This window comes from Thermobia domestica, chromosome 4, assembly GCF_964235325.1.
Source record: "Thermobia domestica chromosome 4, izTheDome1.hap1.1, whole genome shotgun sequence".
In the NCBI taxonomy this organism is placed as follows: domain Eukaryota; kingdom Metazoa; phylum Arthropoda; class Insecta; order Zygentoma; family Lepismatidae; genus Thermobia; species Thermobia domestica.
The window spans coordinates 4,856,640-4,883,119 of NC_137457.1; the positions used below are offsets into that span (position 1 = coordinate 4,856,640).

The 26,480-nt window shown below is 38.1% G+C and overlaps 1 long non-coding RNA gene across 1 annotated transcript in view; it reads right to left on the reverse strand.

The window, feature by feature from the left end:
* The window catches only part of LOC145683241 (uncharacterized), a 148,848-nt gene extending 127,683 nt beyond the window's left edge, over nt 1-21,165 (reverse strand). The window contains exons 1-2 of the long non-coding RNA XR_014130978.1: nt 20,801-21,165; nt 18,129-18,293 (exon numbers count right to left, since the gene is read on the reverse strand). This is a non-coding gene — a long non-coding RNA (uncharacterized LOC145683241). The remainder of the gene's footprint in view (nt 1-18,128; nt 18,294-20,800) is intronic.
* Between the last annotated feature and the right edge of the window lie 5,315 nt (nt 21,166-26,480).

Here is a 26,480-nt window from a genome sequence, read left to right on the forward strand (position 1 = left end):
AAGGAAAGCTTTAGTTTTCTTTATTTACACCCAATCACCCCCATGGTATATATTTACTGCTTACGGACCACCGCACTGAACTTTTTCGCTCTGATTTCTTAAACAAAAATATGCTACCGGTATTATTGAAACATTTGTGAAAAATTCTTTCTTTCTTTCCTGACATTTCTTTCTTTCCTTTTCTTTCTTTCTTTTCTTTATCAAAACTTTGTTCGAAGAAAACAGCCTTAAATCAGACTACAGACTTTGTAATTACAAATGATGTTATTTAGAGTTATTTATGGAATTTGTTAATGTAGTGTCAGTAAAATTGCATGAGTCATATTTGACGATATAGTAAATATTAACAATAAATAGGAACCCTTTTAAATATTTTCCTAACGAGTGATTAGTACAACATTGTAGAGTTATAAATGACATATAAATAAAATCTTAGTCGTTTTACGATCACCATGGAGTGTTTCATTTGTGACTCTTTTATTTAGAATTGTTAAGACTCTTTTATGCAGATAATTTGTCACGAGGAACAAGCTCTACATGAGATGTTTAAAGAAAAACTTACTTCTCATAAGCTATATTTTTAACCCTACATAAGATTTCAGTGTTATATATAACAGTCTTAATTTTTTAAAACAATGTTTCGTTACAGTAGCCATCAAAATTTACCATCTGCAGATACGAGTAGATACCACTTAAAAAGAAGGTGGGTGTTTATTTTTCTTTAAAAATAATATTATTTAGATCTAGTTTAACCTCATTGTTAGTGAATTAAGAGATGGCGTACTGTGATCTAGAAAGCAGTGTTGGGCAAATTTCAATTGAATTAACAATTAACAATTAATTTGTAAATTTAATTGTTAATTGCAATTAACAATTGAAGTAAGTAATGGTTAATTGTTAATTGCAGTTGGCCATTAATAATGGAGAATCAATTGCAATTAATCAATTGATTGAAAGTAATTGCAGTGGAAAGTAATTGCAATTGAATTCAGAAATTCAATTGCAATTGAAATTAATTGGCAATTAATTCAATTGCAATTGATTTCCACAGCAATTACTTTCAATTGATTGATCAATTGCAATTGATTTTCACTGATTAATTTCCAACACTGTAGTTCAGAGAGGGCGTGGGGCAATGAAAACTTTAGCCACGACCAATTGACTCACCACCCATCGTGACCCACAACCCACCGTGACCCACTCTGACCCACCACCCACCATGAACCACTTTCACCCACTGTGACCCACAGACCTACCAAAACCCATTGTCATCAACTCTGACGCATGATTCAAGCCCTCTTCTCTACTGACTAAAGAGTTTAAACTTGTAATATTAAAACAAGGCTATGAAATTATCACTCATCGGAGTTTGAATTTCTACGATCAATCGCTCAAGCATCACTCTATTACAATAAGGGCGGATCTGACCTTTCTAATATAAATAAAATAAAGAGTTTGTTCGTGTCTGTCTGTCTATGTGCGGCCTGTGAACCAGACGAGTGGACCGAAACTTTTCAAAATTTGATCATGGGTAGCTTGGTCTAGGCCCCAGATCAAGACGAAGAGTTTTTTTCAAATTTCGAACTAGGGAGGTCTCAGGGGGACGTTTACCGAGACCGGCCTGGAGACCAGACAAGTTGACCGAGAGCTACCAAATTGTAGTCAAAGATACCTTGGTCCAGGTCCCACACCAAAGCGAAGTGTTTTTGACAAAATAGGGGGTCTCAGGGGGGAGTTTACAAGGACATGTAAAAGTAGTAAAAATGACCTATATCATTGTCGATTTCATAGTTTTCGCGGTCGCTGAGATCAATGGTAAAACTCTGATCGCATTAACTTCCAAATTCACCCTATTTGGCTGCGGGCCGTGGGTTAACGGGGGCCGAAACGTAAAAGTAATCCAAAATGACTGATATTAGTGTCAAATCCATAGTTTTCGCGGTTGCTGAGATCAATGGTGACACTACCATTAGCGATGACTTTCAAATTCATCCACCGTTGTATGCGGGCCTTGGGTCACCAGAGGGGGGAGTTCCGAGACATGTAAAAATAATAAAAAACGACCGATATTAATGTCAAATTCATAGTTTTCGGGGTCGCTGAGCTCAAAGGTGAATCTCAAGACCGCGTTTATTTTACATTTAGCCCCAATTAGCTAAGGAAGGGGGGCATTATAAAGGGGATCACGAGACATGTAAAAATTATCCACAATGACCGATATTAGTGTCAAATCCGTAGTTTTCGCGGTCGCTGAGATCAATGGTGATACTTTCATTAGCGATGATTGTCAAATTTAGCCACCATTGTATGCGGGCCTGGAGTCACCGGGAGTGGGGAATTGCGAGACATGTAAAAATAATGGAAAATGACTGATATTAGTGTCAAATCCATAAAATATAAATCATAGTTTTCGCTATTGCTGAGATGAATGGTGATACTTCCACAGGCGTTGACTTCCAAATACAGCCCCCATCGGCTGCGGGCCAGACGCGTTTTTTTTTCAAAATTGGAACCAGAGAATCATAGGGGCTTTTACCGGGATATGTAAAAAATAGTAGAAAATGGCATATGTTAGTGTCACATTCATAGTTTTCACGGTATCGGCTGAGGCTTAGAGGAGATTTTTTTCACAATTCGAACCAAGGGGGTCTGAGGGGGCGTTCACCGGGACATGTAAGAGTAGTAGAAAATGAACAATATTTGTGACGAATCCATATTTATTGGGGTTGTTCAGATGTATAGTGACACTCCAGATAGTGTTTACGTTCAAATTCAGCCCCCATTGGCCTTCCCAAAGAAAACACATGTACGTTGTTGGATATATATTCACAGAAAATATATCCAATTTTAGAAATGTTTCTTAATTGTTCTCCCGTTGTTCAGTTTGTTTACATTGATATTTTATCTGATCATTTTGACACACTTCCGGTGACGCACAAAACGTGGAAATAGGGGAACGAAACGACACGCAAAATCACTAGTCGATGCGAAAGGAAGAACCTCGAAATTGGAGCAATGGGTCATTTTCGTCCCACCTTTGAGGACGATTTTGACCGTCTTCCAGTGACGCACAAAACGTCGAAATAGGCGCACAAAAGGGTACGCGATGTGAAATTAATGACTTCGAAATTCGATAGTAGCGGAACTCTTGGTCATTTTCGTCCCATCTTGGAAGCTCATTTTGACCCACTTCCGGTGACAAACAAAACGTGAAAATACGCGCTCGAAACGGCAAGATACTGGCACTAAACGATGCGAAAGAAGCGACCTCGAAATTCGTTAGTGGCGGAACAGTGATTCATTTTCGTCCCATCTTGGGGACCCATTTTAACCCACTTCCCATGACGGACAAAACGTGGAAGTAGACGCACAAAACGGCACAACACGATGTGAAGGAAACGACCTCAAAATTCATTGGTGACGAACAGCAATAGCTTGTTCCGCCATATTTGTAGGTCCATTTTGATCCACTTTCGGCGACACACAAAATGTGGGAATAGGCGCATAAAGCGACACAAAAGATGCAATAAAGATGCAAAACAAAGTACCTCGAAATTCGTTGGTCTGGGAACAAGTTAATGACGCCGTGAGCACCAATATAAGTATATACTGTAGTTCTTACCATCAAGGCTGAGAACTGTACAGTCCAATTTTTTAGCCAAAGTAGAAGCTCAACCGGGATAGTGGTGTCAACCGGCTCGACTCGGTTCAACTGAGCGTACAGCTTGAGCTGGCTTAGTTGGGATGACCCATCGACTGGGCTCAATTGAACCGATGGCTTGAGCCGGCTCGGTAGAGGCGAATCATCGACTCGGCTCGATTGGAGCCAATGAATCGAACCAGTTCCGTTGAAACGAGTCCATAGGCTGGGTTCGAGTCAGCTTAACTGAGCCGATGGCTCGAACCGGCTCAGTTGGGGTAAGCAATCACCTCGGTTGGGTTCGGCTCGTGTGAGCCATCGGCTCGAGCTGGCTCGGTTGAATGAGCTGTTGGCTCGGCTCACTTCTCGATTCAGCTCAATAAGTGAATGAGCTGTGAGCAAGCCGCTTGAGTCGTTGACAACCCTAAACCCCGGTCGAGCAGTTTTGAACATGTTTGGCTGGAGTCCTATAACTTTTAATATTTTTTGGCTCGAGCCCTCCTGAACTCAAACCTAGAACCTCGTGACCGATGTCCTTGCCTCCTGAAGATTTCTTGATAACCGAGATCGACAGTCAACTAATTTTTAGTATTCAAATACAAACCGCCTATATTCCATGTTTATATAGATACACGGTGGTATAATAATAATTAGTTATAGTAATAGTAGTAGTATCATTGATAATTATATTGTCTATCTAGGATACTTGAAGAGAGTAGTACTTGGAACTACACAAAGGATTTAGCTCGGATTGGCTCGTTTTGCCTCGACTCGATGGAAACTCAATCCGAATTCGAGTCGAGTTGGGGGAAATTTTTCGAATCGAATTCTCGAGTCGAGCTCAAAGATGTCTGCTTCGAGTCGAGTCGAGTTTTAAAGAAAACTCGCTCGAACTCGCTCGTGCCCATTCCTATTGTATGCATGACGGGCATATAGAATTCTTTCGAGGGAGATAGAACAATAAACATAATATATTTAAAAAATACTTAGTTTCACGGCTTTCTTCCCAGGTTGGCGAAGGGATGGTAGTTATCCAGCATTTCTTATAAGTACCTTATTTGAAATATGTAAAACAGTAACAAGTGGACAACACAATATACTCACATCTTCTTGTCTTCATTTTTAATTGCTGATTTCAATTGCAATTAACAATTACAATTAACAATTAAAAGTTTCAATTGTCAATTGCAATTAACAATTAAATTTTTCAATTGCGCCCTTTGGGATTACAATTAACAATTAAAAATTTCAATTGCCTGGTGACCAATTAACAATTAACAATTGACGAAAATTTAATTGCAAATTTTATGATTGATTTCAATTGCAATTGAAATTAATTGTCAATTACAATTTGAAATCAATTGCAATTGAAATCAATTGCAATTAATTTTCAGAGCAATTACTTTCAATTGATTGATCAATTGCAATTGATTTCAATTGATTTTGCCCAACACTGCTAGAAAGTCACAAATAATGGCGCCTGGGAACCGATGCACTGTCACTCCTCACCCAGACCGTTGAATGTGAGCCATGTGGCTAGTCAGTCTTTCATGGCTGTAGCGTCAGAAAGTTTAATTTATTATTTACCAAAGTTCATCAGTATTTCAATACTGTGTAACTACAGAAAACTGGAAACAATTTAACTTCTTTCTTATCTGTCTCACCTGAAATTCACCTCACCTCTATATGATGAAATACAATACTAAAATTCGTGTCACAAAAGCCCATGAAGCACTCTGGCTGACCATATGTCACACATTTCAACCGATAACGTCACATAATGTTTGTTGTATGTGTACGTGTACGTCTGTGTGTGTGTAAGCTATTTTTTCGTTACGCAATAATTAGTACTTTCTTTGGTATAGTATATTTATGGCTATGCCACTGATCAGTATTGTACTAATTATTGAATTTGGGAAATTCATAATTGTTATCAGTTGACGTTGTTTAGATTTTTTCTTTCAGATTAATATTATTAAATACGGTGGTATAAGTAATTCACTCATAAACATAAATGAATACTTATAGGTAGAAATAAAATTTGGACAGGTGACTCCGTCACGAAAACAAATCATAAGAAGGCATTTTTAAAATTATGTATATAAGGGGTTCAAATCTTTTTCTAAGAATGAAATATCTGACATTAGGAAAACAAAACCTGGCATTTGAGCTCTCCATTAAAATTAACTGAAGTTGAATTTCCGTGCTTTCAGAAAATTCCGCTCTGAAATAGCGAAAGTAGGGTAAATTCTATCTTACGAACTTCGACTCTTTATTGTGAAATTGGTAAATGTGAGATATAGGAGAGGGATTCGATATTTAAACTTTTAATCAAAAATAGGAGAATACATGTTTTGAGTGTTCAGGTTACATTGGGGAAAGGGAATAATTTCTATAATATTCCAATTTCAATTTTTTTATTAATAAAATTTATGTGAGTATTTGTTAAAGTTAGAGGTAAGAAGTCTGGTACATAAGCTTTTAATTGAAATTAATCAAAAACGTATTTCAGCCTTTCCAAAACTTCGGCAGTTTCTATAATTGGGGCAGTGTCTATAACATTCAAATTTCCACTTTTATGTTCGTTTAAACCTTATTTTTCTCATGTTAAGAATGGGCATTTCTATTTGTTCTATTATAAGCATTCATTTGCTTTAATAAACATGTTGAAGTAAAGACCTAACAGTCGAACTTCATTTGGGGAACAAGAAGTCATGTGGGAGGTCGAGCCCCAATTTGTCCCCGTGGGTGTATCCCTGCCCTCAACTAAAGGTTTATGGGTAACCGAAAACTGTCAAATTTTAAGTCTCGTTCTTAAATAGATGTAGATAAATACCCACATGAGGTCTAGACGGGACGTTATAGGCCCGTTTAGACCTCTTTTCCAAGGTATTCAAATACCATAAGGTCTATAGGGGACTGGAGGTATATTTGTTTTACATTTATTTTTTAAAAAGTAGCATAATTGGACTCAGAATCATGAAATTAGTTTAAAAAAACATAATTAGAAATTTTTCCAAACGTGGGTATTTTACACTATTGACATGATCGTTATTTCTTTAATGCCCACTTTCTGGGACGAACCATATTTGTCAATTTTTAATTAAACGCTTTCGGTCCACATGATAAATGGATTGTTTTTCTACGTGTTTCAGAATGTACCTGCAGATATTACATCACCCTACTCGTAATACCAAGAGTTCTACATATTTTTTGACTTCTTGGGCCTGAAAGCGTTAGTTTGATACCAGACTGCGCAATTACGTATATGGTTACATTATATGTGCGTAAACTTCCTTAAAAAGCTAACGTTTATTTACACTTTATAACTCACTTTGCTTTTCACTATCTTGTATAGCTTATAATTACTCGCATAACATCAGGAGGTAAAAGTTTCTCTCTCGCTTCATGTACACGCACACACACACACACACACACACATATATATATATATATATATATATATATATATATTGTTACACAGTTGTGCCTCGAAGTCCTAGGCCGGACTCCAAATTATAGGGCGGGACGCCCGCGCGTTTCAAATTGTGTGTGCAGTAAGGGAAAAGAGAAATAGGGAGAACGGAGTCAGGTGAGGTCCAGATTGAATTATCAACCTGATGCCTCATTGACACCAAACCACACGCATGAAATAGTGGTATGACCCTAGCTTTGATTTTACTCAGATCACAGAGCTGGGTCCTAGAGGCAATATTTAGGGAATACCACGAAATCTATTAAGTAGTTAGAGCTAGGTGCAAAATATAAACTGTACAAATAAATGTAAAATAGGAATTTCAATCCCGGCGTGATAGAGAAAAATCATAGAAATACTAGAAGTCTTAACCACTATTGAGCATGCGCGTGAAGAAGTCTCTCCCATGCTCGATGAGGCTCGTGACGTCGCCTTCGAGCTACGTCAGAAAAGGCAGAAATGCGTGGGACGAAGCGCCTTTATAAGCGAGGCTTGTCTGCCGCACCGATTGATTCTACGGACGGACGGCTAACAGTGAACTTCGCTCTGGTTAGGGACGGTCTTCAGAAAAATCAGGTATGTGCTAATTTTTTCTAAGTTCCCCCTCCACACGGGATGAGCACTTTGAGATTGTTTAGTGATCAATATGAGTTTTATTTTCAAGTCCCATCAATCTGAGACCACATTCCCTCTTCGAGACTTAACATGTTTTCCTTTCGGGCCAATGCAAGTTGCGATGCACAAAGTTCACACTTTACTATTTTCAATAACTCGCGGTTTAGCGTAAAAACCTTCTAGCACCCATTGAGTATAATAGGGTTGTGCTCCCACTTGAATAATGTAGAAAAACTTCCAAGTTGTAACTCCAAGTAACCGATTTTGTTAAATTCATCTGTATTCTTATTTTTATTTTTTTTTAATAAAAAGTAAAGTGAAATGGTCTCTTTGATTCAGTCAAGCTATCCCACCTAGTTAGATTCAACTCACAGTCTTCAAGTGTTACCTGGGTTTCGATTTCCAGTACCAAGCTCTACCACTTTAGTACGCTTTCTCATCATCTTCGAACCAGTGGGCCAACGACGTTTCGAGACCGAGGCTAAAAGAGAGTTGGACTCCGAACCAACCTTGTAATACTGGGTGGAGAGTGAAGAAGTGATCTCAATTACGATTTCACAAAAGAAAGTGTACACAATTGCTACGCCAATCCCAGAACCAAAACATCATATATAACATTTTATGGTGTTCGGTGTTCGCCGGGTAACCAACTGTGTGTTCTTGAAACGCTAAACAAATCTCTGGTGCTCATTCACTTTATAGGGGAACCAAATATCTCAATTGCCTGAAACGCGATTTTTGCAAATCGGGAGTGATTTTTTTTTATCGAAAGAGTTTCCAATAGATAAAAGTGAAGTTTTCTTTTGACTAGTCAAGTGGTGTATCGGTACTATGTAAAGTCAGTACAGTTCAGTGGCGTACTTGGACTAGGCGGTGTTCAGCCTATGACTCTGATATACAAGTATAATTTTTCTGCTCTAAATAATGCGTTTCACAAGTAGTGAAGTGGCGACGAAAAATTTTTTATTCTCAACTTCTCTCGCTTTAAGTTGTTATAAGTCAGCAGAAAAGTTGCTAGGTTCCGCAGAACAAGACTCAGTTTACCTCACGACGTTTTCTTGTGTAGTAAGGGAAATGGAAAAATCGGGACGCGAGTGTTAAAAAATGAATTCAGCTCTTGTCTCATGTACTTGCAAAACTTTAAGTCTGCTTATGCTTCTGCTCGCTTTGGTAGGGTCACAGTCAATTTTATCTCTGGTCAACAGAACCTCCCGTGTTACGGGATGAAAGTTCGACTAGTTTGTCCGGCGATAAGTGGCTAATACCTTTACCACTTATTTGGGGAGGATCACAGGCAGTTTATCTCTAGACAGTAGAACCGCCCGTTTTACGGGATGAAAGTTCGACTAGTCTGTCCGGCGATAAGTGTCTAAAATCCTTTCCCATGCAACGCTTGGGGGTCACAGGTATCTTATTCTCTAGGTCCAGCAGGGCCCCTCTGTAATAGGGGTGCAAGCCCGACGGCTGCCTGGGAATAACTGCCTAAAACTCACCTTTATGCAAATGCAATATTGGAAATGAAAATGCAGGTACATGATCCAATGGTTGGATGATCGTAATTCCCCTTGTAAATTTAAAAAAAAAATTGAAGTTCTTTTAAGAAAAGAAAAGAAAAAAAACAGTTAAAGAATAGAAGTAAAAAGTAAAACTCCTCATAAGTGAGCAAATAGGCATTATCTGTTAGAAACAGCTGTCTAGTCACTTTCCGTTTCCCGTTCTAAAAAGTAAAGCAAAATTTATAAAGAAAGGGAAGTTGAGTATTTCAAGTTCAAAGGAAGTTAAATAAAGATATTGAAATAATAATAAGTCGCAAAATACGTAAGAAATTTTGACGTAGCATTTCCGAGGGAAGTAGCTATCAGTGATTAAATTTTTACCATATCAGAGGAAATAGGTTGATTACCCACTGCCCTGGTTTGAGAGGCCACTGACTTGAAACAAAAACAGATTTATTATCAAAAATGAGTTTCGCGCAGAAACTAAAAGACAAGCTATTAGATTTAGGGCAATCTCATTGTCCTAAGACCCCCACGGGCAAGCACCGTTATATTTTAGATCGGTGGAATAATTACTATTGTATTGAGTGCAATAAAATAAAAGTACACGGGCATTCTCCTCCTGAATTTGGTCGTTGGAAAAAGAATCCATTACCGAGATACTTGGATACCTGGAGTCAGCCCAGATATCGTGAACCAACGACCGCTAGTCCTCATACTCCAGACGCCCCGGCGAGTGGCTGCGATCTAACGCCGCTGGCCGCGTCTAGCGCTATCCCGACTAGAAATGATATAGAAATACAAAGTGCTGGTTCAAGTGAAAAACCAATGCCAGCTCCTAGGACGATATATGTAAATTCAGATACGGACGAGACCCCACCGGGGGTAGATCCGAAAACTCTAGTGAATGATGTAAATTTAAAAGATGAACTAGAGATAGCCGAACTAATAACTGCAGGTCAGGAATGGCCTCAGGCAACAATTGAGATAGAAACAACAGCAGGTGTAATACCTGATGTCCCCTCGAACCAAAGTCCCCTAGATAATAATAAGTTAGCTGATAAGGAAAATAGAATAAGTGACTTAGTGTTAAGTTCAGAAAATAAAGATATTGGTGTATCTAAAGGACCAGATAGCCCAGTAGCGCTATATTTTCCTATTAAATACGAGCTGTCAGATCCTAGAACGCCGTTAGAAATGCAAAGACCGACCTTTCAATCTTTTTATGCTGGGAGTAGTGATGAAACGGTTTATGCCGAGATCGGTCCTAGAACCATGTATGCTAATCTAGATACTGAATCACGAATTTCAGCGAGTAAAGAGCCAATTTATGAAAATATTGGTCCCGAACCCAAGGCTTTCATGAATAAAGAGCCAATTTATGCAAATATAGGAACCGAACCAAGGGAAACGAAAATTGAGAACCCTGACGAGAATAATGAAAATGAATCGCGCTCTTTGTCACAATCTAACGATGAAGCGATATTAGACCAGATTAAGCATTCATTACAAACAGAACTGTCCCCGGCAGTAGGAAACTTAATTCGACCTTTAACTAAACAACTACGAAACAAGAAAGTACAGGTCACAGTTGTTCGTCGCCAAGGTGACGAAGAAGAGAAATTAGGTATTTTATTCCAAGCGGACCCCTCAGCCCCCTTTGAAGATTTATTACCTGAGGAAAATGTAGTTGGAAATTTTGATATGGAAATACAGACCGACGATGTTCAAAAGAAAGATGTTAGCGTTCAGACCGAATATAAGTTTCCTAAAATGATCCGAATTGATACAGACCGTGAACTTAAGGTTCTTCGGACAACAGCTACCCAAACCAACCCTGTCATGTTTGAAGAGATCCTTACCCTCCAAGAGAAACTGCAATATTTGGACAGTATAGATAACATACTCAGTGTAGTTAGTAAAGTTAGGTGGTCAAACGGAGATGTTAGTAGTGCCGACTCAGATGGGGGTAAATCGTTGAGAGACGATTGGTTAGGTTACGAACTAGAGAAATTACAAAACGAAGAAATAGCGAAATTACAAGACGACAACCCGGAGTCTTCTCCTGCGTCATCCCTGGAGGATGAGTCAAAACCTTCGTGGAACTCCGAAGAAGAACTCCGATATGACCATTGGGATCCTCCCACGGTCTCTACTCCCCGAGTAACGAACCAAGACCCTCCCAAAGAGGACGCTGACCAGAGAAATGACCTCGTCGCCCCTGCTCCAGTCGAGAGGAAGTTAGGCGAAGAGACGGAAAGGGATGATGCTTTTCCCTCAGTTTGCTCTGACCACCAGAAGCAAATTGAAGAGGAAGAAAAAGAAAATAACGATTCCTGGTCTGAAAGTAGAATAAACGAAAACATTGGTAAAATCTTTGATTACGCGGAATTTGGTGCCTCGGTAATTTGTTTGGATGAAGTAGAAAACAGAGACGATCCCTCAACCTCTCCAACCCAAAGAGAGTCTAACAAACTAACTGATACTGTTAAGAATAGTGGTTTACAACCTTCAGCTAGTACTAGTTCTAAATTTAGCTCCTATAATGAACCTAGTGAATCACCTGCGACTAAAGAAATGAAAAAGTACCAACAAGAGGAAAAGTTAAATCCCTTACAGATAGTGTTCATTTCGCCACCTAGTAGCGTAGTTACACCCATGGCCCCCATGGAGAAATTAGAGTGTAGCGAAGGGGAAAAGACAGAAAAATCAGCATTCAGCGAACAAGATAGATCTTATACCTCAGAATTTAGTTCAGAACAAACCTCCGAGTTAGAAAATAGAAGCGTAACTGATACCGACTATAGGTCCGTCTCTGAAAATTTCAACACCTCGGTTTCTTTAGACAGGTCCTTAGATCTGAAGGATGAGCCCGTTGCACATTCATCCAGTGACGATAAGACTTCTGACAAGCAAAAATCAAATTTTTCGTCCTTTCTAAAAGTAGACCCTGAGGATAAGCCTCGTATAAATTTAAAATCTGAGCAAGAAATTAAGGCTAGTCCGGTTACAGAGCCATCAATACCATATAGTTTTGAGAAACCTAAATTTGCGGATAAAGTAGTAACAGGCAAAGTTAGCAACCCTCCTCCCGAGGGTGACAATCAAAATTCTACTATTAGTGCTAAACCACAAGCATTCAAGATTTATCCAAATGTTGAAATTCCCTCCTTTTCTGGTAATAGGCATGAGTGTGTGGAACTTTTCCTGCAAGACTATGAATTAGTGGCTAGCATATACGAATGGTCAACCCTGGAAATAGTAAATTATCTTCCTTACTGTCTAAAAGGGGAAGCTTTCTCCTTCTATTTAGTAGACCTAGCAAACATTTTACCTTTAAGCTATAGCGAGATGAAGGAAAAACTTAAAAAGGCTTTCCCTAGTATTGAGTATACTGCAAGATTAGAATATGACGTTGATACAAGAAAACAACAACCCAATGAGAGTACTTTAGCGTTCATTTATAAGTTAATAAAGGATTTGAAATTTTTGCGAGGTTGGGTTAATGAAAGTGAATTGATGAGTAAACTTAGAATGAGTTTGTTGCCAGACATCCTAAATAAGCTGATGCTTGAAGTGGATGATTGCGATGATCTCGAACAGTGCCTACAATATCTTAGAAAATTTCACACAGCGCAAAGATTAGTTAGTCAAAGGAATGGTTATGACATAATATGGGAAAATGACCGCTTGGACTGGTCTAGCATTAAAGAACAACACCAACCAGAATTTGTACAGATTAGTTCTTGTTACACAGACGAAGTAGTAGCAGAACCGGGTTACAAATTGTATAGGAACAATCACCAAAATACCTATGGCCTTGGCCATGGGCAGGCGCAGCTTTGTACAGTCAAGATAAAAATAGGAGACCGCTGGGCGCAAGCTCTGATAGATTCTGGCTCTGAAATTTCGATAGCTTCGAAAACCCTCTTACCTCCAAAATTTCCACTAACGGAAAGACTGAAGGGTTATGTTAAGCTTCGTGGGGTTGGTGCCCAGCCCACAGATTACATTCCTGTGGTGAGAATAGCGTGTTGCTTCAAGGATCACTTGAAAACAACCAAACGAAGATTTCTAGACGTAGCTATAGTTGACCCACAGTTTTGCGCCTATGACGTTATTTTGGGGATAGATTTCCTGCACAAATATGTCACAACCATTCATTCCAAATATATGGAACTAGCAGATAAAGACGGGAATCATGTCGAAGATCTATGGTTCACAGTCCCAAAAAGTACATATGGAAATCGTCATGGTGTGATTCATACCTTAGATTTAAAACATGTTAAACGATACCCACCATCAGTAGGAAAAAGATCGTTCAATGATTTCCAATCAAGACAGAACGGTAATGCTGGACAAACGGCTTACTCTGTCCCCCCTCATGGAAACAAACCAATTTATAGGAAACGGAACTTTTCATATAAGAGAAAGGATCCGTCTCCAGAATTGGTCACCGGAAATGACATAAATCCTGTTGTTAGCGTACCCGATAAGAGACAAAAACTTCATACTGAAGAAATTACGTCCCGCGTATTCGTGTGTTCCAGGGAAATTACAAAACTTCCCTCGGAGCCTACGAATAAAGCGAATGGGAAAGTCAATAGATGTAGAAAGGCAAGACGTAAACGAACTAAGAAAAGCAAGGTGTCTTCCAGTGCTCCTGAGCTGGAACTTACCAATTCGCCTGACTTAGAGAAAGAGGAAAAGAACCTGTCCAACTTTGACCCTCAGCCAGGCAATAGTAGAACTGTGGCAGTTAGTTCTACAGATGGTTCGGATACAGAGATTATACCGAGAAAGAAAGAGAATGCGTCTTATGCGACAAGATATAACAAAAAGAAGCAACACTCTGTAAAACCACCCCTGGCCTCCCAGGCGCCTCATGAGCCTGTAGAGGAAAAATCAAATAGCGGACATTTAGAAACAGGAAAACAATTGATAACGCAAGGAAGTGTAAATGATCCCGCAACCCTCCCTGATCTAGAGAGTTCTGCTCAGGATCATTGTCAGAAAGAGGTCGTGCCAAACCCTTTGGGGCTGAACGACGAACTTTTTGATATCTATCCGTACACTACCTACAAAGTACATCTTCCAACAAATGTCCGCGTGCCGTCCAAGGCTTCATATGACATAGAAATTACCGCTCCAACCGGGAACGTACATATTTGGGAATTTTTACCGTCCAAAGGAATTCGATATTGGCACTCTTGTTTGATCCCAAGAGGTCCAGTTTTTACTGACAATGGAAATATTACTCTGACTATTTTCAATAGTTCAGATCGAACCAGATCTTTGTCTAAAAACCTTTATTTAGGGAAACTGGTTCCCCAGGTCGAGTCCGTAAATGACGAAACGGACAATGACGAACAGGCCGTTAATCAGATTATACAGGAACATCATATATAACATTTTATGGTGGAGGCGCCGTCAGATCATACACCTTACTAACAAAGATGAAACAGATGACGTGGAAGTCCCTGAACAACCTCAGAAAGTCCCCCAAACCAAGGAAGAATTAGCTCAAGTACTAAATATTGGCCCAAACTTAAACCCCGAAGAAAGAAACCAATTACTGGACTTATTGATGGAATTTAGGGACGTTGTAGCCTGGGACAAGTCTCGTCTGACTGCGGCGACCGATAAATTTATGTGTCCCCTAGAGGTCATTACAGATATACCTGTTTCTCATCCACCCTATAGAGAAACACCAAAACAGAGAGAGATAGTCGCGGCAGAGATTCAGAGAATGTTAGATAGCAATATTATCCGAGAAAGTCAAAGCCCATATTCTGCACCAATTGTGATAGTAACTAAAAAAGATGGCTCCCCGCGTATATGTGTCGACTTCAGAAAACTGAACTTAATATTAAGGCCCAATTATACGCCAGTGCCGCGTATAGATGATATATTAGCATTTCTGAATGGTACCAAATACATAAATACGCTCGATATGCAAAATGGTTACAACCAATTATTAATCCGTCCGTGTGATATAGAGAAGACTGCATTCATCTGCAGCCGTGGGAAATTCGAATTTTTGAGACTACCATTCGGACTAAGCACGGCCCCGGCTCTTTTTCAAAATATGATGAACGTTATCTTTGGTGACATTATGTGGAAGTATGTAATTTGTTATTTAGACGATTTGGTTTGTCCTAGTCCTTCTTTCTCAGATTTAATAGAAAGAACGAGAATTATTTTATCTCGACTCCGGGAGGCTAACCTAAAACTCAACCCTAAGAAATGTTACTTTGGTTACGAAGAAGCCTCTGTGCTTGGTCACATCGTCGGTAGACGAGGAATTTGTGTAGATCCCGCAAAAACGGAAGCTATAGCAAAGGTACCATACCCTACTACAGTCAAAGAAATACGTAGTTTTATTGGACTTTGTTCATTCTACAGAGCTTTTGTCCAAGGGTTTTCTACTATTGCCAAACCACTCGTTTCATTGACTAAAAAGAATGCCAAATTCGAGTTTGGAGAAACTGAGAAACAAGCATGGGATACTTTGAAATCTTGTCTTATATCTGCTCCGGTCCTTGCCCACTTTGACCCGAATCAGGACGCCATAGTCTATTCGGATGCCTGTCGAGACGGAATAGGCGGATACGTTGCACAAATTAAAGAAGATAACAAAGAACACCCAATAGCCTATTTTTCAAAATCTTTGTCCCCAGCGGAGCTCAACTACTCCACGGTTGAGCTTGAAGCGCTAGGAGTTACTAAGACAATTTTGCATTTCCACTTTCTATTGGCAGACCGTCCCTTTATTGTGCGGACAGATGCTCATGGTATATGTTACCTAAGAAACAATAAGATGCTAAATTCTCGCTTTATGCGTTGGGCAATTCGTTTACAACCCTATCTATTCACAATCGAACACATCAAGGGCCGCAATAACGTGACCGCCGACTTTTTGTCAAGATGTCCGCTAAAGGATGAATTACCCTCCAAATTTGGTCAAGAAGAAGATTGTGCAGACGTGTGCAACCTAGTGTTATGTCCCAAAATAGATATCAAAACAATGCAAAAAGAGGACGATAAAATTAGAGAATTAATACAAAAGAAAAAAGACAACCCTACTGATCGTACTCTAAAACCCTATGTTGTGGTTGACGATGTGTTATATCGAGTCATGAACAAAGATAAGAAACTAGTGATACCAGAAAAGGCGATCCCCGACATTTTACAAGAGGCCCATTCGTCCCCGCTGTGCGGAGGCCATACGGGATTTTCTCGCACTTACTCTAAAGTGAACGAACGTTACTATTTTCCGAACATGGGGAAAATAGTTAAGGAATACGTACGCTCTTGTGACGAATGTCAGAGGGTGAACATCCCCAGAGAAAAGAAACAAGGTTTCCTTCATCCCTTACCGGTGAAAGAGGAATTATTTTCCCGCTGGAGCTTAGATATTTTTGGCCCGCTACATAGTAGCGCAGGCTACAGCTATATCTTAGTTATGATAGAATATCTCAGCCATTTCGCAATATTAGTACCGCTACGAAATATTAAAGCCCCGACAGTGGCTAGGGCCATGTTGGACGAGTTAATCACGCGTTTTGGCCCTCCTAAAGAGGTACTGACGGATCGAGGAAGTAATTTTTTATGAACGATAATGGCCGAACTGAATGACTTATTTGACATTAAACATGTTCGAACTGCAGCATTTAAACCGTCAACGAACGGACTGTGTGAGCAATTCAACTCTGTCATTGCAAGTTTCCTTACTAAGTACACGGCTAAACAGCCTACTAAGTGGGCGGAATATGTCCGCTTGTGTGCATATGCTTATAATATATCAACCTCCCCTATTAGGAAATATTCCCCATATGAGATTGTCTTTGGTCAAAAGGCCAGGTTTCCCACTCAGTTGGACACCCAGTATCAATTCACGAAAATACAGGAACATCAGAAACAACTAAAGTTAATCCGTAAATTAGCCCAGAAGGCTATGACACATGCACAGCAGCAGACTAAATTACGCGTTGATCGCACTAGACAACCTATTAAATTAAAGGTTGGTGACTTAGTATTGTGTAGAGATTATTTACCTAAGAAGGATATTTCTCCAAAATTGACACCCAAGTTTATGGGACCATATTACCTAAGGAGTATTTCTCCCACAAATGCTTGTAAAATCGAATTGGTAGCAAACCCTAACCATACTCAGATTGTAACTATTGAAAGATTGAAGAAGTATTACCCCCGAGACAACTTACGCGAGCCGGAAGATTCTAGCGATAGTGAGGACGATGAATGTTAAGCGTAACATATAGGTCGCTCATGAGATTTAGTCGCATCAACTTAGACAAATTTTAAAAAAAAAAAGAGAAAACAAAACTTGGCGTATATTCCTTAGTGAGTGTGTCGAATCTCTCATACATCACATAGACCACTAAAAAGTGGAGTACACGTAGTTACGCAAGACCTCTGGCATACCGGAACATGGGCATACAGGCTATAGATAGAGCCTGAAAAGAAATTGAAAACAAACAAAAAGTTATAATACACTCTTTATCAATCAAAAAAAAAGGGGTTACTTCCTGGAATCCATTCTCTTCTCCCCTCGATGCTGTAAAAGGCATTAGTGGGTGGCGCTAAAAAGTGATCTGAGGAGCAAATGAGTCATTTTTAGAATCAAGGGAAAGTTAGACGCGTCACAGAGAAAAGTTATGTCGAGTTGATACCAAAAGGAATATTTTGCCAACATATTGGGACAAATGTCATTTTTTTTTCTTCTTTGTGTGAATGTTGCCGGCAACGAATGAGCTCCTCTTCCTCCTCTCCTATACGACTCCCAATATGCTGCCAAACGTAGAGACCCTATAAGGAAAATAAGTGTTGACATAGCTGAAAAGTAAAATATTATTAGTAGCTACTAACAATTAATACGTACGGGTGTGAGTTGTTGTATACTTAACGCCGACTTTAAGTATACTTCGTTACCGCTGTGGACTCCTCATTCACATTATAGGATTCCATCCGTCGCCGCCGCATGTTTTCATTCCTCTCTTTCGAGAAACTCGCCGCTTTCCCTCTTTGTGGCTAGGGCTGCATTAACCTAGAAAATAAAGCAAAGTCAATCTTGCCTGTTCTGGGTCGCTCCGCTACAAACTTATGCCTACTTATGATACACGCGTGCGTACGTGTCGCTTTCTTATGACCCAGGTTATATACCTGTTTAAAAAAAAAAAGAAAAAAAAAGGAAAAGGGGAAAGCTAGATTCCCCCCCACTAGATATTTATATAGGCTACTCCCCACAATGCTTACCCCATTTGGTTTTCCTTGCGAAATTACAATTTTTATTTTATTTTTTTTTCTTTTTTCTTTTTTCCGCGTAGTTCGGGCGGGAAGCATAGTGATTAAAGTAAAAAAAAAATAAATAAAATAAAATAAAATAGAAACGAAATAAGGAGAAATACGTCTTAGTCTTTGACATGTTGTTTTCTGCTGCTGCTGTGGACTCCATACTCATTTATATATGTGAACATTTTTCTGCGACCCCTTCTGGGTGACCACAATTGACCTTATGCTGCTGTAAAACTGACCAATCTCTAAGCGATGGCCAATCTATTGGCAAATTACGGCAATGTACTAGCCTACTGTGTATATTGTACATAATACATTTACAATTATATATGTATCGGCTATTCATTTTTTTAAAAGAATATAAATAGCTATTTGTGTACTATACTTTGCTACATTTAGTCAGTAAGTTTACATTACCTTTAAGTCATGTTCAGTTCATGTTGAATTCTGACCAAGTATTAACAGTGATGCTCATTCTAGAATAATGTTTTCAGTATAAGGGCGTTAATACTATTTATCAAAATACTAGACAGTATCATATTGTATCATTATTTCCTTGTGGCAAGATAAGCTTAGGTTAGTGTTAAGGCTTCTATATGTATTTCGAAAGAACATTTGGGGGTAGATTGATCCCCCCTTTGGGTAAGTAACTGTACCGTACAGTAACTGTTCCAAAAATGACATCATTATGGGCTATAGTAACATCCTAGATGTTGTCCTACCACTACACCACTATACTCGTGGTTTTCAATCATCCCTGTGTAACTGCCTTCATACAAGTTAAAATCTTAGCTCGATTTGAATTAAAAGGCACCCAACGCTGAGAATACAACGCAGAGTGGTATTAAGTCACGCTATCACTTGTGCATTCAAGGAATAATAATAATAATAATAATAATAATAATAATAATAATAATAATAATAATAATAATAATAATAAAAATAATAAAACATTGGAAGCGAATCAGTACGTATACATCATTTCATAATTAGGTTCGATACTCGAATAATAAAGATTCCCATAAATCAAGGGACACATATTAAGGATACACGAGCTCTGTCATCTTGTGTTAACTAAATTTGGTGTAAACTAACTGAATTCTATTCAGAATAAAACTTAAGATTATAACCGTCAAAAGATGTTAAAACTACAAGTCATGAGACTTTTCAAAATTTGGTGGCCCCCTTCATAAGCGGCCCTGTTTAATAGGTGGATAAACGCTGCTTCACAACAGCGCATAGCGCACACGAACTTTAGAATATAAATATAAGAACGCGACAGTAATTATCATGTTAAGTGAAATAAAATGTCAAAATAAACAAACAAAAGTAGACTCTTTAAAAATTAAAAGTTAATCGAATAGCATTTTGTTTGATGCAAATTCTTAGAATGTTCACAGATACTTCCTCAACACTCGTCTTTCATTCTGCATTAAAACTAAAAAGGAAATCAACTCTTATCAGATGACGGAAGTGCATCCGACTCAGGATGATGGCTGCGCGAAAAGTCAACAGCAAAGAACCCGCCAGCATTTACAACAGGAAAATAGATAAATACAGAGAAAATAGGGAAATGACATTACAATGTAATGAATAATAATAATAATGTTGCCTCATAAATCATCACGATTGGGATAAACCATAGTCTCAGATAAACAATTGATTCTTAGCGATCCCTGGTTCGAGCCCCTACTGGATCATTTCTTTTATCCTATATCTAAATTATCGCTCCTCACGAGCGCAAGTTTGTATTTGAATTGATATGTAAAAGTAGGTTAGAATCAATACTTTCCATGGACACTTAGTGGATCACATCTCATCACTACCTACACTAGAGGTCCTGAGTTCGAGCCCCGACATATTCCAGTCAAAATTAATATCGTTGTAAAAATGGTCTCAATTACCGGAGGTGATTGGCAGTTACGAAATTGTAGATCACGTTGAAAGGAAACAGATAGGTCGGAGATCGAGTCCCGACTCAAGCACTTTTTGCATGAGTGGCAACCACGTAACCACGTTTGTTCTCCCTTAGGGATCCACTTACTAAAATCACAGATTATGCAAGTCGCATTTTGTATAATCACTGTTACATTGTAACTTAGGTCACTCCCTTTCATTGTAATTTTTCACTTAATTCAGTAATAATAACAATCAGTATGGGATACACCCAGGATATGAACTGAGATTTCATTGACGTGAAGAACTTGAAATGCATGTTTCAAAAATAACACACTAACAAGTCAAGGTGATAGTACTTACCCTGTAACAAGAAAACCTCCCCTTAGTGTCTTTGGAGACGTACGTCTTCTCTTCTCCTTCCTTTGTGTTTTCCGAGCAACAGATGGTATGTATACTCCAACAAGCTGAAAAATATGAACCACAAAGTTAAGATCTTATTTAAACTCGTTGATTATCATACTCAATAAAAACAATAATTAGCCTCATACTTAATATTTCAAAAATTAAATAAGATAGCTCTCCTTCAAAACCCAGTCACGCCTTAACTACCAAGTTCGTCAAATTCGACTAATAAGTAGCTGGGACACTACACTCAACTTCAGGTTCCCACGTCCAGCCTATAATGCTATGTGTGTGTGGGAGAATTTTTTTTGTTTTCGTTTCAGGTTTTTCCTTACAGAAGCCGAAGTAGCAGAACCGGCCCAGGTAAAAAGCAGTGGAAGGACCTACACCTTGGAAATAACTGAGTATTCGTTTTCTTTTTATACTCTGTTAAAAGTTATAAGTTTTTAATCACTTGAGTGTAAAAGGGGAATTTGACATTTTCCTTTATTATTCTTCCTAAGTTACTTACAAAAAAAAAGGATGCAATATAATGAATACATCACCATGTGCCCAAGATAAGACGGCCTCCTCTGAGGGACTCACTTATCTTAATTAACCTTATAGAATTAAAAACCCTACAGTATTATTTTAAGAAACCTATAACGATTGAGACAACAAATTATTAGAGATTTAGCGAGACACTACAATTGTGAAAAAATAATATGCACGTTAACTGAGCATTTCTCAAGTGCTGGATTGCCCCATTGTGAGATACGTCTTGTCTTGAACACTATGAGTACTTAAGGTGTAATAAAGTGTAAAGCTAGAAATGCAGTTCCATTATGAAATTTTGCATGTTTAAAGTTATATCAGTTCTCCTTGATTGTGTTTTAGTTCAATTAGTTGCCAGAACCTTTTCTTAGTCTGCTTTAGATAAGTTACAAGTATTGTTTTTAGTTAAATTCATTAACAAAATTTTGATGATACTCTGGAACTAATTTTCTTAACTAGCATATTTGCAATGGTATAACTAAATTTATTTAAATCTTGTTGAATCTAAACTCTGATCATTAGTTCTGTGGTTTACGCAGTAACCTGGAATAAAATCTCACCATAAAGAAAAGGTAGACAATATTAACATTCCAAGGTATAAAAGATTGTATACAATAGACTTCTTGTACTCATGCATGAAAATCTGAACGACTGACCACTTCTTGTCTTCTAAATCAGAAAAACAATGCAAATATACTTATCTGACAATGCTGAGATGTCACTGGTCTGAAGCTGGCTTCTGTAATAGTATACTAGATGAATTCTCTCAGTTGCGATGCAAAACCCCCTTTTTCCCCTCTCTCCCTCCAAACATTCGTCAGCTGAGCTGATAATTTACCAAGCCACTTGTCAGTATATCAAGCTGTATAATTAGTTCACTTCCGCCACGCTGGCTAAATTCAAACTTCCTTTTAATACTCTAGTTCTCAACCTGACTACAGCTGAAACAAAAGATACGGCAAATGTATGTCAATATGGCCATTACGTCCTGACGTGTCATAACACACCAGGTATTGACCCATCTTGTAAAGTACCTTGGATTTACTCACCATATGATTCATCATCCATTAATCATAACAGTAAGTGGAAAGAATATTTGACAATGCAGTTTCCTCCATCATTATCATTCCACTCACAACGAAACAAGCCGAGTTAGGTACATCAATCAATTTGAGAAGAACTTGTCTTACCGTGACATTGTTCGATCTTCATCCACAGTCACAGCTTGAACACAAAAGGCATCCTAACAATAATGTGTGGTCAGCGCACATACACTCAATTCTAGACTTCTGGTTTATTTGTTAAATGATACAAAAATTGATTCTTGTAATATTACTACAATCACATACAATATTTAAACAGGTTTCTATACCTAGATGCTGACAATGTGTGGTCAGCACATTCAGGACATCTGGAGAAAAACATTCTGTATTCGAATCTCATCTTCGAATAGCCTCATTTTTGGGTAACCCTTGCAAGTTCCATTGATTACTATATCTTTCTTAGATTTGATGTATGGTCAGCCCCGTTGAATAAATATATATAATAAACAATTAAAAAAGGAATTCGGTGGACTTCCTATGTAAACAAGTACTTCGCATAAGACAAGGATATTATGTAACGCTTTAATGATTATGTAGTCTAATAGTCTCTCTGATTGCAGAGCCATATCCATTGCCTACCCAGTGTGATGTCTAGAGTAAGGCCCCCCCCCCTGGTATCTGGAGGTACCCAAGGATCCAGATTGCAGCCTGTCAGCCCCCTCCAGGGCTGATCCAGAGGGATGATATGGTAATCGATTACTGTTATTGATCGATCCATCACTGTTTAGTAATGGGCAACAGTGATCTAAAATCTGAATTTCCATCCGGATCCAGAACTTTCTTTGTGCTACAAAATTTTATAAAATCCTGCAGTGACAAGGAAATCTCGTTTATCTATGGACAGACTTCCATTGACTTACCTCAGTTCATTGCTTACAGGGAAAAACTCTTCTCGTATCAGTACAAACAAAAAAAAAATGGACAAGTGAAAAGACTCAAAATAAAAGGAATAAAAACTCCTTTCATATCAGCGTTGTGAAAAATCATAAGAAGATTGTAAACAATGTCAAGAGACTTTAAATATTTCTCAATATATGAAACAACTCAATTTCATTGTAATATCTACGATCTAACGGACCAATAAAAAAAAAAAAAAAAAAAAAAAAAAAAAACCATGGACAGTTATTGTCTAAATGTAAAAATTAAATTTCTATTGATTGGTCAAGTAAAAGCACAAGTTTGTTTTTCAGACATTTAACGAAGTCTATACGTGAGTATGGTAATCGAGTTTACACATTTTCATTCCACCATGTTACCGACCGTAAGTTTTGGAACCCTCTGTATAGCTATCTTTTGGCAAACACCGAAGCGAAAACGACAAGGAAGTACTTTATTAAATTATCCATCGCACGTTGAATTTAACTGTTGCTCAACAACAGGTCCCCGTGACGTCATCATGTAGAATTACTCTCCGTATAATTAAATCCCTTACACTAGGCATTTAAGATTTAAAAACAGAAAAGTTCACCACAACGGAAACCGAGGCGTTATCAGTCAAGGCTAGTAGAATTAAAAGAAAGAACGGAACACACTTCCGGTGTGTTTTAAAAATATATCAACCATAGCTTATGTTGTGGTTAACTTTTGCGTTTAAAATCTATCCTATAAATCAACAAGATCCACTAACATGATGAAACATGATGTAACTTTACTTCGTAAAATTACCTTTGTACCCGCAAAGAAATCCCTCTCGATTTCGGTGTGTATATTAAAAAGAAAAGGAGACATAAAATATGTTAATATTATCAATAATAATAAGAATAGGAATACTAACAATACTAACCTATAAACCCCCCCTAACATTCCCCCATTATTATAAAGAAACGTTATGTAGTCCCCTGTAAAAACATGTACTCTGCTATAGCAAATGTAACAGCATCCCTGATTATTAGACTTTGTATCTGTTATTACCATAGGCCATTAGGGCATAAGCTGACACACTAACCATAGGGTCAGTATGTTAACCACTCAGACTCCCCCTCTGCTAACAGAACCACTCAGGGAAAAAGAAAACTAAAGTAATGGCATATAAATCTCTAGGTGCGCTAAATCGCACTAATCATTTGTAATGTCTGTATATTGTCAGTATACGTAAAAGTAATCAATGTGTATAGTGTATTGCATACCACACAGGATGAGAGAAACCAAATCGAGGTCAAAATAGCAATCAAGCTGAGTAGAAGTTTCGAAAAACCACATGTACATACTATGATTACCCTGTATAGAACAGAGCTATACAGTAAGTTTGAAATATATTACATTTTTATTGCATTATCAATACAAAGAGCAATAACTAATAATGTGAGATGCATTTTTGTTAACAATAGGATGAGTTTAATATAAAAGGCGTATAGACGCATTTCTAACATTTATTAAGCATTCAGCAACTGTTGTAATCGCTAGTTGTTAATTACTCAAGTTATTTTACATATGCGATTTAATCATTTAGTATGCAATCGCTTCTATGTTACAAGTAAATATATTACCAAATATGTAATGGAGTATTCAAATATCTTCAAAGGTTTACTCAAAGGAGTACTCAAATACTTTCAATACATTACAGGTTATAAAATATTCACTTGATCCTGGAAAGTAGAGTATAGCCTATGATTTATGAAGTATAACTGGTATATAGAAACAACATAAGAAATGTTGTTCACAAACTGTAAAGCACAACCCCGCGATAATTAAAAAAAAAAAAAAAAAAAAAAAATTTCAGGCAACACAATTGAGTGTCCTAGTCTAGATCATTGTATGTTTTCCCCAATTGGTTTATACTATAAACTACTTTTGTAATTTTATCGTTCATCACAGTCCAACGTTAAAGCGCTTCACGCTATTCTTGTTCAAGTGTATTTAATGTTAAATTTCTTTCATTTATAGTTGAATAAAATTAGTAGCCTGAGACAATCACCTTTGACACGTATATCTATAATGGTACCCAGTACAGCAAAGACCATTGTACTTAGCAAATCAGTAAACTCACAAAATCTTAATTTTCTTTAATACTAGAAGTTGTACTCATAATCGGTTCGAAGTCATGCTTAATAATATGGTTAGGAATTGGTTTAAAAAAAAAAAAAAAAAAAAAATTATAAAATAAAATATATATATTATGGTGAGTTGATAACTATAAGCTAGAAGGAATCCATGGTTGTAAGGTTTCATCCTACAGAGTTTTAATCTAAGAGTTGTTAATGGAATTGAGTAACATTTATACGTACTATAGTTAGTTATGACACATGAAATCTTACAATCACGCTCTCTTGCAGTTTAGTCGTGCATAATCTCCAATCCCTCAAGAAAGTTTGTTGTTAGTTCCTAACGCCTGACGTAAGGCCAGTTCTATATTAACCCTTTAACTCCCAGCAACTTGCCTTGGACAACCGTTTCTGCAACCGAATAAAAATGCCAGAAAGATAACTTTCGACATTTTTTTTTGTTTGTTTTTTTTTCACCGAGGTCGGCGGATAACTGTTACACAGTTGTGCCTCGAAGTCCTAGGCCGGACTCCAAATTATAGGGCGGGACGCCCGCGCGTTTCAAATTGTGTGTGCAGTAAGGGAAAAGAGAAATAGGGAGAACGGAGTCAGGTGAGGTCCAGATTGAATTATCAACCTGATGCCTCATTGACACCAAACCACACGCATGAAATAGTGGTATGACCCTAGCTTTGATTTTACTCAGATCACAGAGCTGGGTCCTAGAGGCAATATTTAGGGAATACCACGAAATCTATTAAGTAGTTAGAGCTAGGTGCAAAATATAAACTGTACAAATAAATGTAAAATAGGAATTTCAATCCCGGCGTGATAGAGAAAAATCATAGAAATACTAGAAGTCTTAACCACTATTGAGCATGCGCGTGAAGAAGTCTCTCCCATGCTCGATGAGGCTCGTGACGTCGCCTTCGAGCTACGTCAGAAAAGGCAGAAATGCGTGGGACGAAGCGCCTTTATAAGCGAGGCTTGTCTGCCGCACCGATTGATTCTACGGACGGA